The sequence below is a fragment of the Bos indicus genome, chromosome 18 (genome assembly GCF_029378745.1).
Source record: "Bos indicus isolate NIAB-ARS_2022 breed Sahiwal x Tharparkar chromosome 18, NIAB-ARS_B.indTharparkar_mat_pri_1.0, whole genome shotgun sequence".
NCBI classification, from domain to species: Eukaryota; Metazoa; Chordata; class Mammalia; order Artiodactyla; family Bovidae; genus Bos; species Bos indicus.
In genome coordinates, this window is record NC_091777.1 from 3,036,796 (window position 1) to 3,048,196 (window position 11,401).

At 49.7% G+C, this 11,401-nt stretch overlaps 1 protein-coding gene across 4 annotated transcripts in view; it reads left to right on the top strand.

Annotated features, from left to right (window-relative positions):
* Positions 1 to 11,401, top strand: part of ZNRF1 (zinc and ring finger 1) — an 87,768-nt gene that overhangs the window by 36,193 nt on the left and 40,174 nt on the right. The gene's annotated exons all lie outside the window — the stretch shown is intronic.

Below are 11,401 nucleotides of genomic sequence, written 5' to 3' on the forward strand. Positions count from 1 at the left end.
TAACCCACTTGAGGAACTTCCAAAAAAATACTTGTTTTGCTGATATAGTCATATCACTCCAACCACCACTACCTACCTGAAATATATCTGTTTTACTCTGCTTGTTTATCACCACATTTCTTTTCTTTTCATCTTGCCACGCAGTCTTATTTTTTGATGCATTTCAAAGTAAATGCAGTTATCTGTATGCTTTCCTCTGAATATTCCAACGTGCATACCATTAACTGGTTTTTAGTGTTTCTTTATACTTTCCCTTGGCATGAAATTTTACATACAGTGAAATGCACACATTTGAAGTATATGTTCACTGAGTTTTGACAGTGTATACACAGGAACAACACAAACCTCCACCAAGATAGAAAAATTATACCCGTCTGCCAGCCTCAGCTTGCGGGTCAGGAGACTTACAGGGGGGCCCAAGCATTAGTCGTTGCAAAGGCCCCCAGCTCTGAGGAGGCTGATTCTGATGTAAGTCCTTGGTGACTTGACAAGCCGCCTTCAGGCCAGCAAGCATGTTTAAGATGAGGCCGGGGCTTCTGATCTCACATATGTGAGCAATTTCCTCTTTCCTGCAAGGCCACCTCCATCCTCAAGCAGACGGACCCACCAGAGGCAGCACAATTGAGAGCACTGTGCAGTGAACATCCATATACCCACCACCCACCACCCACCACCCACCACCCAGACTCCATGGTCAGCATTTCCCTACCTTCGCTTTATCATGAGCTCATCAGTGCAGTCCATTCTATTGTTCTGATGCATTTCACCAAATGCAGGTTTTTTGTTTTTATTTTTATTGGAGTATGAAGTGAAAGTGAAGGTGCTCAGTCGTGTCCGACTCTTTGCGACCCCGTGGACTGTAGCCCACCAGGGTCCTCCGCCCATGGGATTCTCCAGGCAAGAATACTGGAGTGGGTTGCCATTTCCTTCTCCAGGGGATCTTCCTGATCCAGAGATCGAACCCAGGTCTCCCGCATTGCAGGCAGACGCTTTAACCTCTGAGCCACCAGGGAAGCTCTGGAGTATATTATTGGAGTATAGTTGATTTATAATGTGCTAGTTTTAGGTATACAGGAAAGTGAATCAGTTATACATATACCTATACTTATATACACTGGTTTTTTTTTTTTAAGATTTTTTTCCCCATATAGACCATTACAGGGTATTGCGTGGAGTTCCCTCTGCTACGCAGCAGGTTCTTACTAGTTATCTCTTTTGTGTATAATAGTGTAAATATGTCAGTCCCAATATCCCAATTTATCCCTCCCCTTCCCATCCTGTGGTAACCACAAGTTTGTTTTCTACATCCGTGACTCTGCTTCTATTTTGTAAATAAGGTCAAACGCAGTTTTAATCTCTCTATGATTCTGCTCCTTTATGGCACCAGCTTTTAAAATTAAGGCAGAGTTGGTGACCCATGTGAAAATAAGGAGAATCTGAGCCCGCAGATGGGAAAAGCATTTTCATTTGCTGCCGTCAGGGTTAAGACACATGTGTTCCCAAGGCCAGACATCCCGCCACTGCTCCACAAGGCCTGTGTGCTGGGGATGAAGGAGGAACCTCCCTCCCGAGGAAACGCACTTCTCCTTACAGCCCCGCCCCAGGTCGGCCAGTGGCCTTCCTGAACCTGTGTTCATAGATCCCAGAGGAAATCTCGAGGGTTTTCTGTCACTGCCCATCCCACCTTTTAAAATTAAATTAGTTCAGATGGGTGGATAGAACCTTAACGTTAAACACCGATTGTCTAAATATACGTGTAAAATGGGAACCGAGGGTCAGAAAAGAATTATATTCTCCAACTTGAGGACTCCAGCCGGAGAGAGGAAAACTGTAGCCCTCAAGGCCTACCTTTGGGCCTGGACGGCTTCCCCTTCTTTGCATCTGTAATTCCCATCACAGGGGTGCCTCATGCAAAACGCAAGGGACATATTGAATAAGCAGACTTGACTCACAGAAATAGAGGTTTTCCTCATGCCCTCAGATGATATCTTTTCATTTCTTGCATTGAGATGACCCATCACATTTTCAAGAAAATCTGGATTTCAGAGATATTTCTTCTGGGGTTTCCGGATCCGTCTGGGGCTCCTGGGCTCTGTGTTCAGGCCATAGCCTCTGCTGTAGCATCGTCCACTGGCTTGTCTGGCTCGTCCTGGTAGCTCACATTCTTCTGTTGCGTTCCTTTCAGTGGCCAGCATCTTCCCAAGCCCGGGGCAAAACTTTGCTTTACTTGAATTAAGTCTGTGTCTCCTTCCTCTCACAGGTTCGCTCCACTCTGCCCTCCTGGTCGACAGCCCTTTTGTGCTCCGTCTCCACCCAGCGGGACCACCTAGTTCCCTCTGGGTTTGGGGTTTCTGGTGGAGATGGCAGTGCCCACATGGAAAATAATCGGCCTGCTGTGTGTTTTAGAGGCATAGCGTTTTCATGGGCGCGTTTTGCCTTCCAGAGTGTGAAGGGTCTTGTTAACCATATTGATCCAAAAATGTGGTTCCTGGTTTGAGGAAGGAAACGAAAACTCAGCAAGTGTTGTGAGCGGCAGGGGACTTTCAGGGTCCGGTTCTGGACTTCCAGCCCCAGTCCTGCTGGGGAATGAAATTGACTCCCTGTTGCCTTCCTGATGCCCTGGCTGTCCTTCTGCTTTGCTGGCCTCCGTGGGCCTGGGGACAAGCTGGGTGCTGGCCTGGGACCCCTGGTCTCAGATCCTGGGCAGAGAGAAAGTGTGGGGAGGGCACAGTGGAGCGGGCACGGAGATCCCTGGGGGCTTCTCGGGTCTTATGCTGGGTTTTCAGCCCTGACTCTGACCTCTGAATCATGCATGTCTAATTAAAGGTCTAGAATCATTGCTTTCTTCTTTAAGCAGTAATTCAGTAATCTACCAGTCAGTTGTAGCAGTCCTGCGCTTGCCCGGCCGTCTCCTCCGTCTGCGCGCTGTGACGGCACTACTGCATCACACGGTGGTTCCTCTCTGATGAACTCCCCTGGGGACTGGCCTCACCTCTTCGTGTGGACCGTCATGTCTCCTGGAGCGGGAGACCAGCTCTTGGCGATGCTCCTTGGCTTTCACTGCCCCGTCTGCTGGACGGTCTCAGCCCTCCTGGGCTCTCATATGTGGCCTTTCGTAGTGGTCAAGTCCGAACAAGAGAGTCCGAGTCTCTTCCCGGTCTGTTCTGTGTAGCTCTCTTGTTTTAGAAGAGTAATAAAGGAGCAGGGATGGATGAGCCTGCTCCTTTGATCTTTCCCGCTTCCCAGAGCAAAGGTAGAGAGAAGGCTGTGGAGGCGGCAGGGTGGGGTCCTCGCTCATCTGCGGGGCTGGCGTCAGTCTCCCGCGGCAGGGCCAGGACGGGCTCTGCGCTGCGGTGGTGCGAGGAGAGAGTGGACAAGTGTGGGAGCACCGCTTGGGCTTTTCCCCGCTGCTTCCACTTGAGTGTTTTCTAAAGGAACCATTTCTCTGGTTTGAATAAATGGCAGCGCTGGCTAACTGGAGTGAAGGACCTCGGTGTGTATTCAGTCTGCTTTCCCGGCCCCTCACCTGGGGTTAAGGAGTTTCGCCCTTTGTGTGCAGAACCAGGGTCCTGATTTCAGGCTCTTGGTGTCTCTTGTGGAAGAACTTGGTCCTCACACTTGCCATGCCCTGGGCCCTCTGCAGGCCCACTTTCCTCTCGGAAAGGCTGTGGGCTTCATGACGGCACGGCCACTCTCTCTGCGGGGAGAGCCTGTCCCCTGCCCACAAAGCCAGAGGCTCTGTGGACTCAGCAGCTGCCACGTGGAGCCAGAAAGCCCTTGTTTCTGGTCTGTGGGGAGTCACTTCTACTGGAAAGGCATGGAAATGACGCTCATGACCGCTTCAAGTGAGCTTGGGGACAAAGGACCTTGATTTTACAGAAGAAAAGCAGCATAAACACGTTGTCCGTAGGGGTGATTATTGCCCTTCCTACCAAACTGAGCTTGCCCCAGGAGAGTCAGCCTCGTCTCTTAACTGCACGTGTCCTCGAAGGACCCAGATGGAGTCTCTCGCATCACAAGCTTTGGAGAAAATCAAAAAGAGTTTCTGCCCCGGTCTTTCCTCAGTACACATTTTTATTGCCATTGACCCAGAGCCATTCCGGAGCTGCTCAGAATCTAGATCCATCCTTGCTGAGCTGGCAGGTTATATTTATGTGTAATCAGGACTATTTGTTGCTTTAGAAAATTCTGAGGGCTGCAGCCATTTTAGCTACTAATAGCTGGTGGTTATTTTTATAGGTTCCCCTTACCATTTCACTTCAAAAGTTGTTTTTTTTTTTAATCTGTTTGAAATAGAAGGATCCATAGGACTCTTCATGGCTGTCCAGTGATTAAGACTTTGCACTATCAGTGCAGGGAGCACAGATTCAGCCCCTGGTCAGGGAACTAAGATCCCATGTGCCACATGGCCAGTAACAGAAAGAAAGAGAAGGATCCGTACAGATGAGTCAGAATCTTCCTCTTCAGAGGTCGGCGCATTTGGAGGTTGACTGTGAAAGGACGGTCTACTTCTGTAGGTCACAGTGGCTGTAATGTTTGTTCGCGTGTCATTCGGCGGCTCTGGCCAGAGGCCTTGGAGAGGAGATACCGGGCTGAGCAGTCCTTCCTTTCTGAGGACGGACTGCTCATCAATTCTAGCGATGGTTATGGCCAGAACAGATTTGAAAGTCAGGTAGACAGTTCTTTCCGATGTCGGCGTTAACCTTTCTAGGTTAAAGAATGAAGGCAGCGTGGGCAGTCTAACCCAGAATGGGAACTGTGTCCCTGTACAGACTTAATGGGACGGAGTTCACAAGTAGCGTGTGGGAGTAGGAATCGCCACGTTCTTATCTCATGGAAGAGACCTTTAATACCAGTAAGTTCAACCGTCCACTTTGGGGATTCCCTTGAGAAGCAATTAGAAAACTCAGAGCTCTCTGGCTCTGGCCATTCTGTTGCCAGAAAAAGAAGACCAGCTTTACTTCCCCAGTGTGTTTATTCAGTCCCATGGCTTCTTCCAGTTCAGTTACTTGCTTGTTGGAACTCAAGACTTAGGGTTCTTATTAAGATGGCGTTTCTCCTTACAGAGTCAACGCTCCGTATTTTCTTTCAGATTTGTTCAGAGTCTCCTGGTGTTTTCCTTCATTCAGAATCCGATGGCTCCAGGGTCTCTTTGAAAACTTCCATTTTGCAAGCCTCCTCCTCCATCTCCCCACTCCTCTGACTCCTGTGTAACCCAAATGCTTATGTTTTTTTCATGCCAAGCAGATTTCTGATCTAAACAGATTTTAGTGGGTTATTCCAGTGCAAATAGATTTGGCGATAGAGTTTTGTTTGCTCAGCAAGAATCACCAGGTTTGATCAATACCTGGAGATTTTTTAAAAAGGATTTTTGTTGGGGAAGTGTCAATTTTATTTTTTAATTTTTTGACTCTGCCACACAGCTTGTGGGATCTTAGTTCCCCACCCAGGGCTTGAACCTGGGCCTTCAGCAATGAAAGCATGGAGTCCTGACCACTGGACCACCAGAGAAAATACCCTTTTAAATGATTTAATTTGGTCATTGACTGAGAGGGCCTTGAGACTAGAAACCTTCCCTTAGCCCCAGAGGTTGGCTGATTCAGGGCATCGAGGTGGCTTGATTCCTTATCGTTCCTCTGGGTCTCTGTCAGTTTTGAACCTTCTAGTTCAAGTTCCAGAGTCAGAAGTCTTAGGAAGCAGGATAGAGCAAATGAAAACTTGATAAACAAGGGATTCATCACTCCAGGCCTCAGGACGGTCATCCGCAGCTGCTCTGCGAGGAAGGCGGTGCTGTCTGCCTGCCCTGGGGACTGAGGTTTTAGCCTTGCGCTGAGTGTTGGGGTGGGGGTGGGCAGAGCCGCTGTCAGTGCCTCAGCACGTGTGGGGCCCGAGAGGGCAGAGCCTCTGTTCATGTGTCTGGTTCTGTAAGTACTCTGATACTTGACCTGCCCGCTTCTCTTTCCTTTCTCCGCAGGAGTGTATAGACCTGATGGTAGCCTGGGGCCGTCCCGTTAGGTGGGCTGTTCTCATCAGGGGTGGGCAGCTTCTTCCTTTTTTGGCTTCTCAGTGGCCATGTTGCAAGGGGCATTCTGAGAATAACACTGCAGAAACAGTGAAGCCCAGGGATAATTTCTCCACACCTGCTGGCCCAGCAGCGCCGCACGCAGGAGAGCCTACAGGGAAGGAAAGCAGCCAAGGCCTCACGCAAGGGTGAGAGAAGTGGTTACAGTTAGGGCAGTTTGGAGGAGAGTCGGAGCCCTGCTGGACGATGGGGGTCCCAGCCCTTCGTGTTGCCCTTGGGCACAGAACCAGTAGTGCGTCTCGTCATGCTGCTTTGGACAGAAACGCTTAGACTGAGCTTGACAATTTCTAAGACGTTGAAGTGAAAGTGACGGTGCTCAGTGTCCGCCTCTTTGAGACCCATGGGCTGTACGCCATGGGTTCTCCAGGCCAGGGTACTGGAGTGGGTGGCCGTTCCCTTCTCCAGGGCGTCTTTCCAGGCCAAGGATCGAACCCAGGTCTCCCACATTCCAGGCAGATTCTTGAACAGCTGAGCCACGGGAGAAGCCCAAGAATGCTAAGATGTTAGATAGTAGTAACTCTCAGTACTTAGGCTTGCTTTGGGTACAGCTTTTGCTGGTTGGATCCAGAAGTGTTTCCTTTCCTTTTCTCCTTTAAATAAATCAGATCTCTACTTACCACTGCCCAGTTGGTTTTCCCCATTTGAGTATAAATAACTGGATCCTGGCTTTGATCTCCAGCTGTCTAGTGTTTAGGATCTGTGAAGGGAGCCCTGGAAATGTCCCTGACCTGGCCCTGCTGGAACAACCTGGCCCTGCTGGAAGGTCCCACTTTCGGCTGTCTTGGGCTCAGACGCTGGACTCATTATAGACCCTTGGCAGTTACCTTCCCTTTTGCAGGCTTGGCGTCAGATATCTGTGGGATTTGAAAAAGAACATCATCATAAATCAAGATGTAGCCCAATAAACCTCTGGTATCAGAGAAAACCAGTTTTTCTGCCATCAAAAGACTCTGGTTCTTGATGTTTGTCCTTAGGTCTTATTTGATCCTCCCAGTTGTGAGCAGAGAAGTATTTGGAGCCCAAAGCTTGAGTTTTTTCACTCTGCCTGTGGTGACTGCTGCTGCTGCTGCTAAGTCGCTTCAGTTGTGTCCGACTGTGCGACCCCATAGACGGCAGCCCACCAGGCTCCCCCGTCCCTGGGATTCTCCAGGCAAGAACACTGGAATAGGTTGCCATTTCCTTCTCCAGTGCATGAAAGGGAAAAGTGAAAGTGAAGTCGCTAGTCGTGTCGGACTCTTAGCGACCCCATGGATTTCAGCCCACCAGGCTCCTCCACCTATGGGATTTTCCAGGCAAGAGTACTGGAGTGGGGTGCCATTGCCTTCTCCCCTGTGGTGACTAGAAGTTGCCTAAGTCAGTTTTAAAATGGACTGAAGATCTTAGGCTGGTAGATTTGACAGCTCCCCTCTTCTCCTTCAGGCTGGCTTTGTTTCATCTGACCCTTGACAGTCACGTTGTTTTATCTTCCTTCCTCTCCACACCGCCCCCAACCCCCCACCGTTTCTCCCATCTCTCCTTGGTACTTACAGAGTCCAGCGATGTAGAGAGTTGGGGAAGGTCTATTTGACTAGACAGCTGGGTAAGTTAGGCTGATCCTACCTGGACCAAAACAAGAGGGATAAACTCTCTTAATATCTACTCATTTGAGCACCAGGGCCATGAAATCTGCCCTATCACACCAGCCTCAGAAGAGTTTAGGAGTCCAGACCCCTAAACTTGGCTGCCCTCTTGATCTGGGGGAAGACTTCTGAAGTTCTCTCTCCATTTCTCTGTACTCTGAGGGTACTGGAGCTTCTTAACTACATGAAGGAGGAGGCTAAGAAAGCGAGGCAAGATCTCAGGAAGACTGCCCAAGGGTGACGACCTTTCAGGGGGACACGGTGAATTCAGACCTGCAGTGATGGTTCTGGTGTTCACACTGAGGGCTTTGTGATGGATTTAGTCAGAAGTAATCGGGGAAGGAGGACATGGAGAATATCCTTGTACCAAGTATAACTTTCACTCCCCCAGCTTTCTTTTACAGAATTAATCATCTTGTCACCAGCTCGGTTTAAAGTACTAATTCAAGAAATTTGTTTCGTCACAGCTTATGACCTGGCTGAGGCCTCTTAATGAGAAATTGGCCTAAGTGCAGTATTACCATGAGAGACTGCCCTTCTGAAGAGCCTGGCTGCTGAGACACTGGAAGACACTGGTTTATATCGTATTTCCTCTCAAGTTAATCTGTGAAACATAAATTATACTTTTGACTTGACAGAGTATCAGTGTTCTCACTGCTACCCTGCCAGCTTAGATCCTCAGAAGGATCTAAGCAAATGTCTGTTCAGCAGCTTCAAAAGCATCAAGACAGTTTAAAGAAGCTGCTTTGACAGACTTGTTACATCTCATTTATAATAACACGCTTGGAACCTTGTTTGTTTAAGAGCGTCTCAGAAGAAGGTAATGCCTTGTAGTTGTTCCTAAGCACTTGGGAGGTTAGGGTGACAGGCAGACACCCCATGTCTCTTCAGAAAAATGCATTTCTTAGTCATGTGGGAAATACTGCTCTCGCCTCAGAACCTCTGTAGGCCTCTCCAAAGGCAGCTGGAGAAGTTCCCTCCGACAGCAGCCCAAGGGTAACGCTTTGACCCTTCTACTAAAGTTGACAGTTGCCAAGATGAGGTGAATTATTTATCAGAAAGGGTCGATTAAAAGATCTTAAATAGAAGGGAGTGCTAATATGGAATAGTCTTTGCCTTTTCCCAGCAGCTTTGGCCGCGCACCTGAGCTCTTTGTGAGTGTCTCTCCAGGCCACTGTAGGTGTTGGAGGTTTCGCAAGGGAGGGCTGGGGGAGGATGCTGCACGGGGTCCATGGAGGGCTCTCAAAGCAATCTTCTGAGGTTTAGCAGCCAGCATGTGAGGAACTAATATCTCCTTGCCTTTTCTAATAGGGGCTCTCTCTTTTTTTAAACAGGAATATCAATTCTGAAAATATTTTAGAATATTTATCATGTGTGAGGCCTGAGGCTCCCTAACTGTTTCAGCTCACCTGAAAATAGTACTGCTTTTCTTCAGGGCAGTGGAAACCAAGGGTGTTGGGAAATCCATGGCGGTCCAGCTGTTAGGACTCCGCGCTTTTGCTGCCTGGTTGGGGAACTAAGATCTGATCTGCAAGAAAAAGAAAACTGAACTGAAGAGGACCCACGGTCATCACTAATTTCAGATTCGTAAGCCTTAGAATTAGAACGAATCTTAGAGGCATAGGCCAGTCTCCTCACTTCACATGTGAAAAAGCGGGGACTCAGAAACATCATGATTTATAACCTTGATAAGAATGCACATATTTTAGCTTCCTGCTTAGTCCCTTTCCCACTGCAGGGGCTGCAGGCTGGGCCTTTGGAGCCCGGAGATACACAGGCGTGCCTTTAGGGAAGGCGGAAGGAGCCTCCAGCCTGGTGGTGCTGAGGTGTGTTCACATTCCTGGAGGCCCGGGATTGAGACAGGCACTGACAGCCAGGCTCCACGTGGATGGTGCTTTTACCTTATCCCCTTCATCTCCAGCTCTCCTCCCACCCCACCCCGCTGGCCTCACCATTTGCCTTGGATAGATGTCCTTGTTCTGTTACTTTAAAAAATATGTATGGTGGAGTCTCGTATGTATATTTTAAATCTCAGCTTAAAGATCTTGATGAGTGACCCCTGAGTGGAGACAATGCGCTGGTGGTCTGAGAGTGGGTCCTGAAGTCTGTGAGGTCCCTTTCTGAGCTCTGAAGTTGTGTGGCTGTCAGCAAGGTGGTCCTCCTGCCACCAGCTCCGCGGATGAGGGAGGGCCCCGTTCCTGAGGAATGAAGATGGGAAACTCTGGGCCCAGAGTCACTGCATTTGTTCTCAGTAGAAAGCTGGGGACAGGCGGGCTGTGACCTGCCTGTGTGTCTGCCTCCCCACTGCCGGGGGAGGGGCTGGAGGAGAAGTGGAGGCTGTCTTCCAGCTCAGGATTCTGCTGAAACGGGTCTGTTCCCATTATCATTATAGCTCTGGAGACCTCTGCATTTCCAGGTCACCCCAGGGAGTGTAGGAGTGTTATTCCTAAAAACTTCTCCCCTGCCTCGTCTCACGTTGGGCAGTCTTTGACAGAAGGCCTGATTTTAATCCCAGACTCAGTTGCTCTTCCTTGATTGACACGGAGGAACCAGCCAGAGCCTTGGTGGGCTCCCCATCCCATTTCTGCGTCCGGTTCTCCATGTGGTTCCGGGGCCAGCCTGCCTGGGCTGGGATTCGACGCCGCTCCATCCTGTCTGGCCTTCACGTCTCGGTGCCTCAGTTTTCTCCCCTGTAAATTAGGAATAATCGCAGTGCCCAGCACAGAGGTCCAAGGGCTTACATGTAGTCCTGCAAATAAAGCGCCCAGCGCTTGTGCCAGGCTCAGCTCCAGGGACGCGTGCCTCTGTTCTCATTTCCCTGTCCTCCTCTCCCCCCTTCCCCTCCTGCCCACCTCCTGGATGGATGGAGACCCCGTGAGCAGCCGGCGCAGAGCTGCTGCGGCAAGAGCACGGAGACCTTTCCAGGCTGCGCTTGGCGCCGGCCTGTCTTGCGTCGGTGAGAGTCAAAGAGGCTCTTTGCAAGGCTGAGCGCTCCACCCTGCCCTCAGCTCACTGTGCGTCCTCCGCGCCCCAAAGAGGACCCCACATAGGGCGCTTGGAGCGCCCGCTGGTGCGCAGAGCTCAGAGCTGGTCGCCCAGGAGTGTGGTATTCGGTGAATTGAGGCGACGCAGCTGGTCTTCCTGGAGACATGGGGTATTTCTCACCTTATCTCATGCGATGGGGGTGGGGTGGGGTCTGGCTCCTGTGGTCCTTGCTCAGTAGCTGTTGTGCCTTCAAATAAGGGAGAAAGGAGTGTGCTTTCATGGAGCTGGGAACTGTACCAGTCCCATTGTAGCCATGCGTTCCGGGAAACAAACTCACTCATAAGGATGGTGCAGATAGTGAAGTGCAGTTTGGTACACCGGCGGGCCCAAGGCAGAGTCTCCTCTTAGCCAAGGACCCTGACCAGTTTTTGTGAAAACCTTATATACCCTAAGCATACGTGCCCAAACCCACCTCCCCAAATTCCCTGAAACTAGTCTGAACAAAGGAAGAGAAAGATACAATCAAAGTTAACCTGTGATTCATGTGCCTTAAGCCTAGGTAGTTAACAGAGGACAATTATCAATAGGCCTTTGGTCATACCCTAATAAGCATAATAGAATTTATGATTCTATTTGGTTACACAGATAATTAGGCTATTCTTTTAGGCATTGGAGAGTCTAGATATGAGCTGTGGGGTTCTTCCATCTGGGGGGG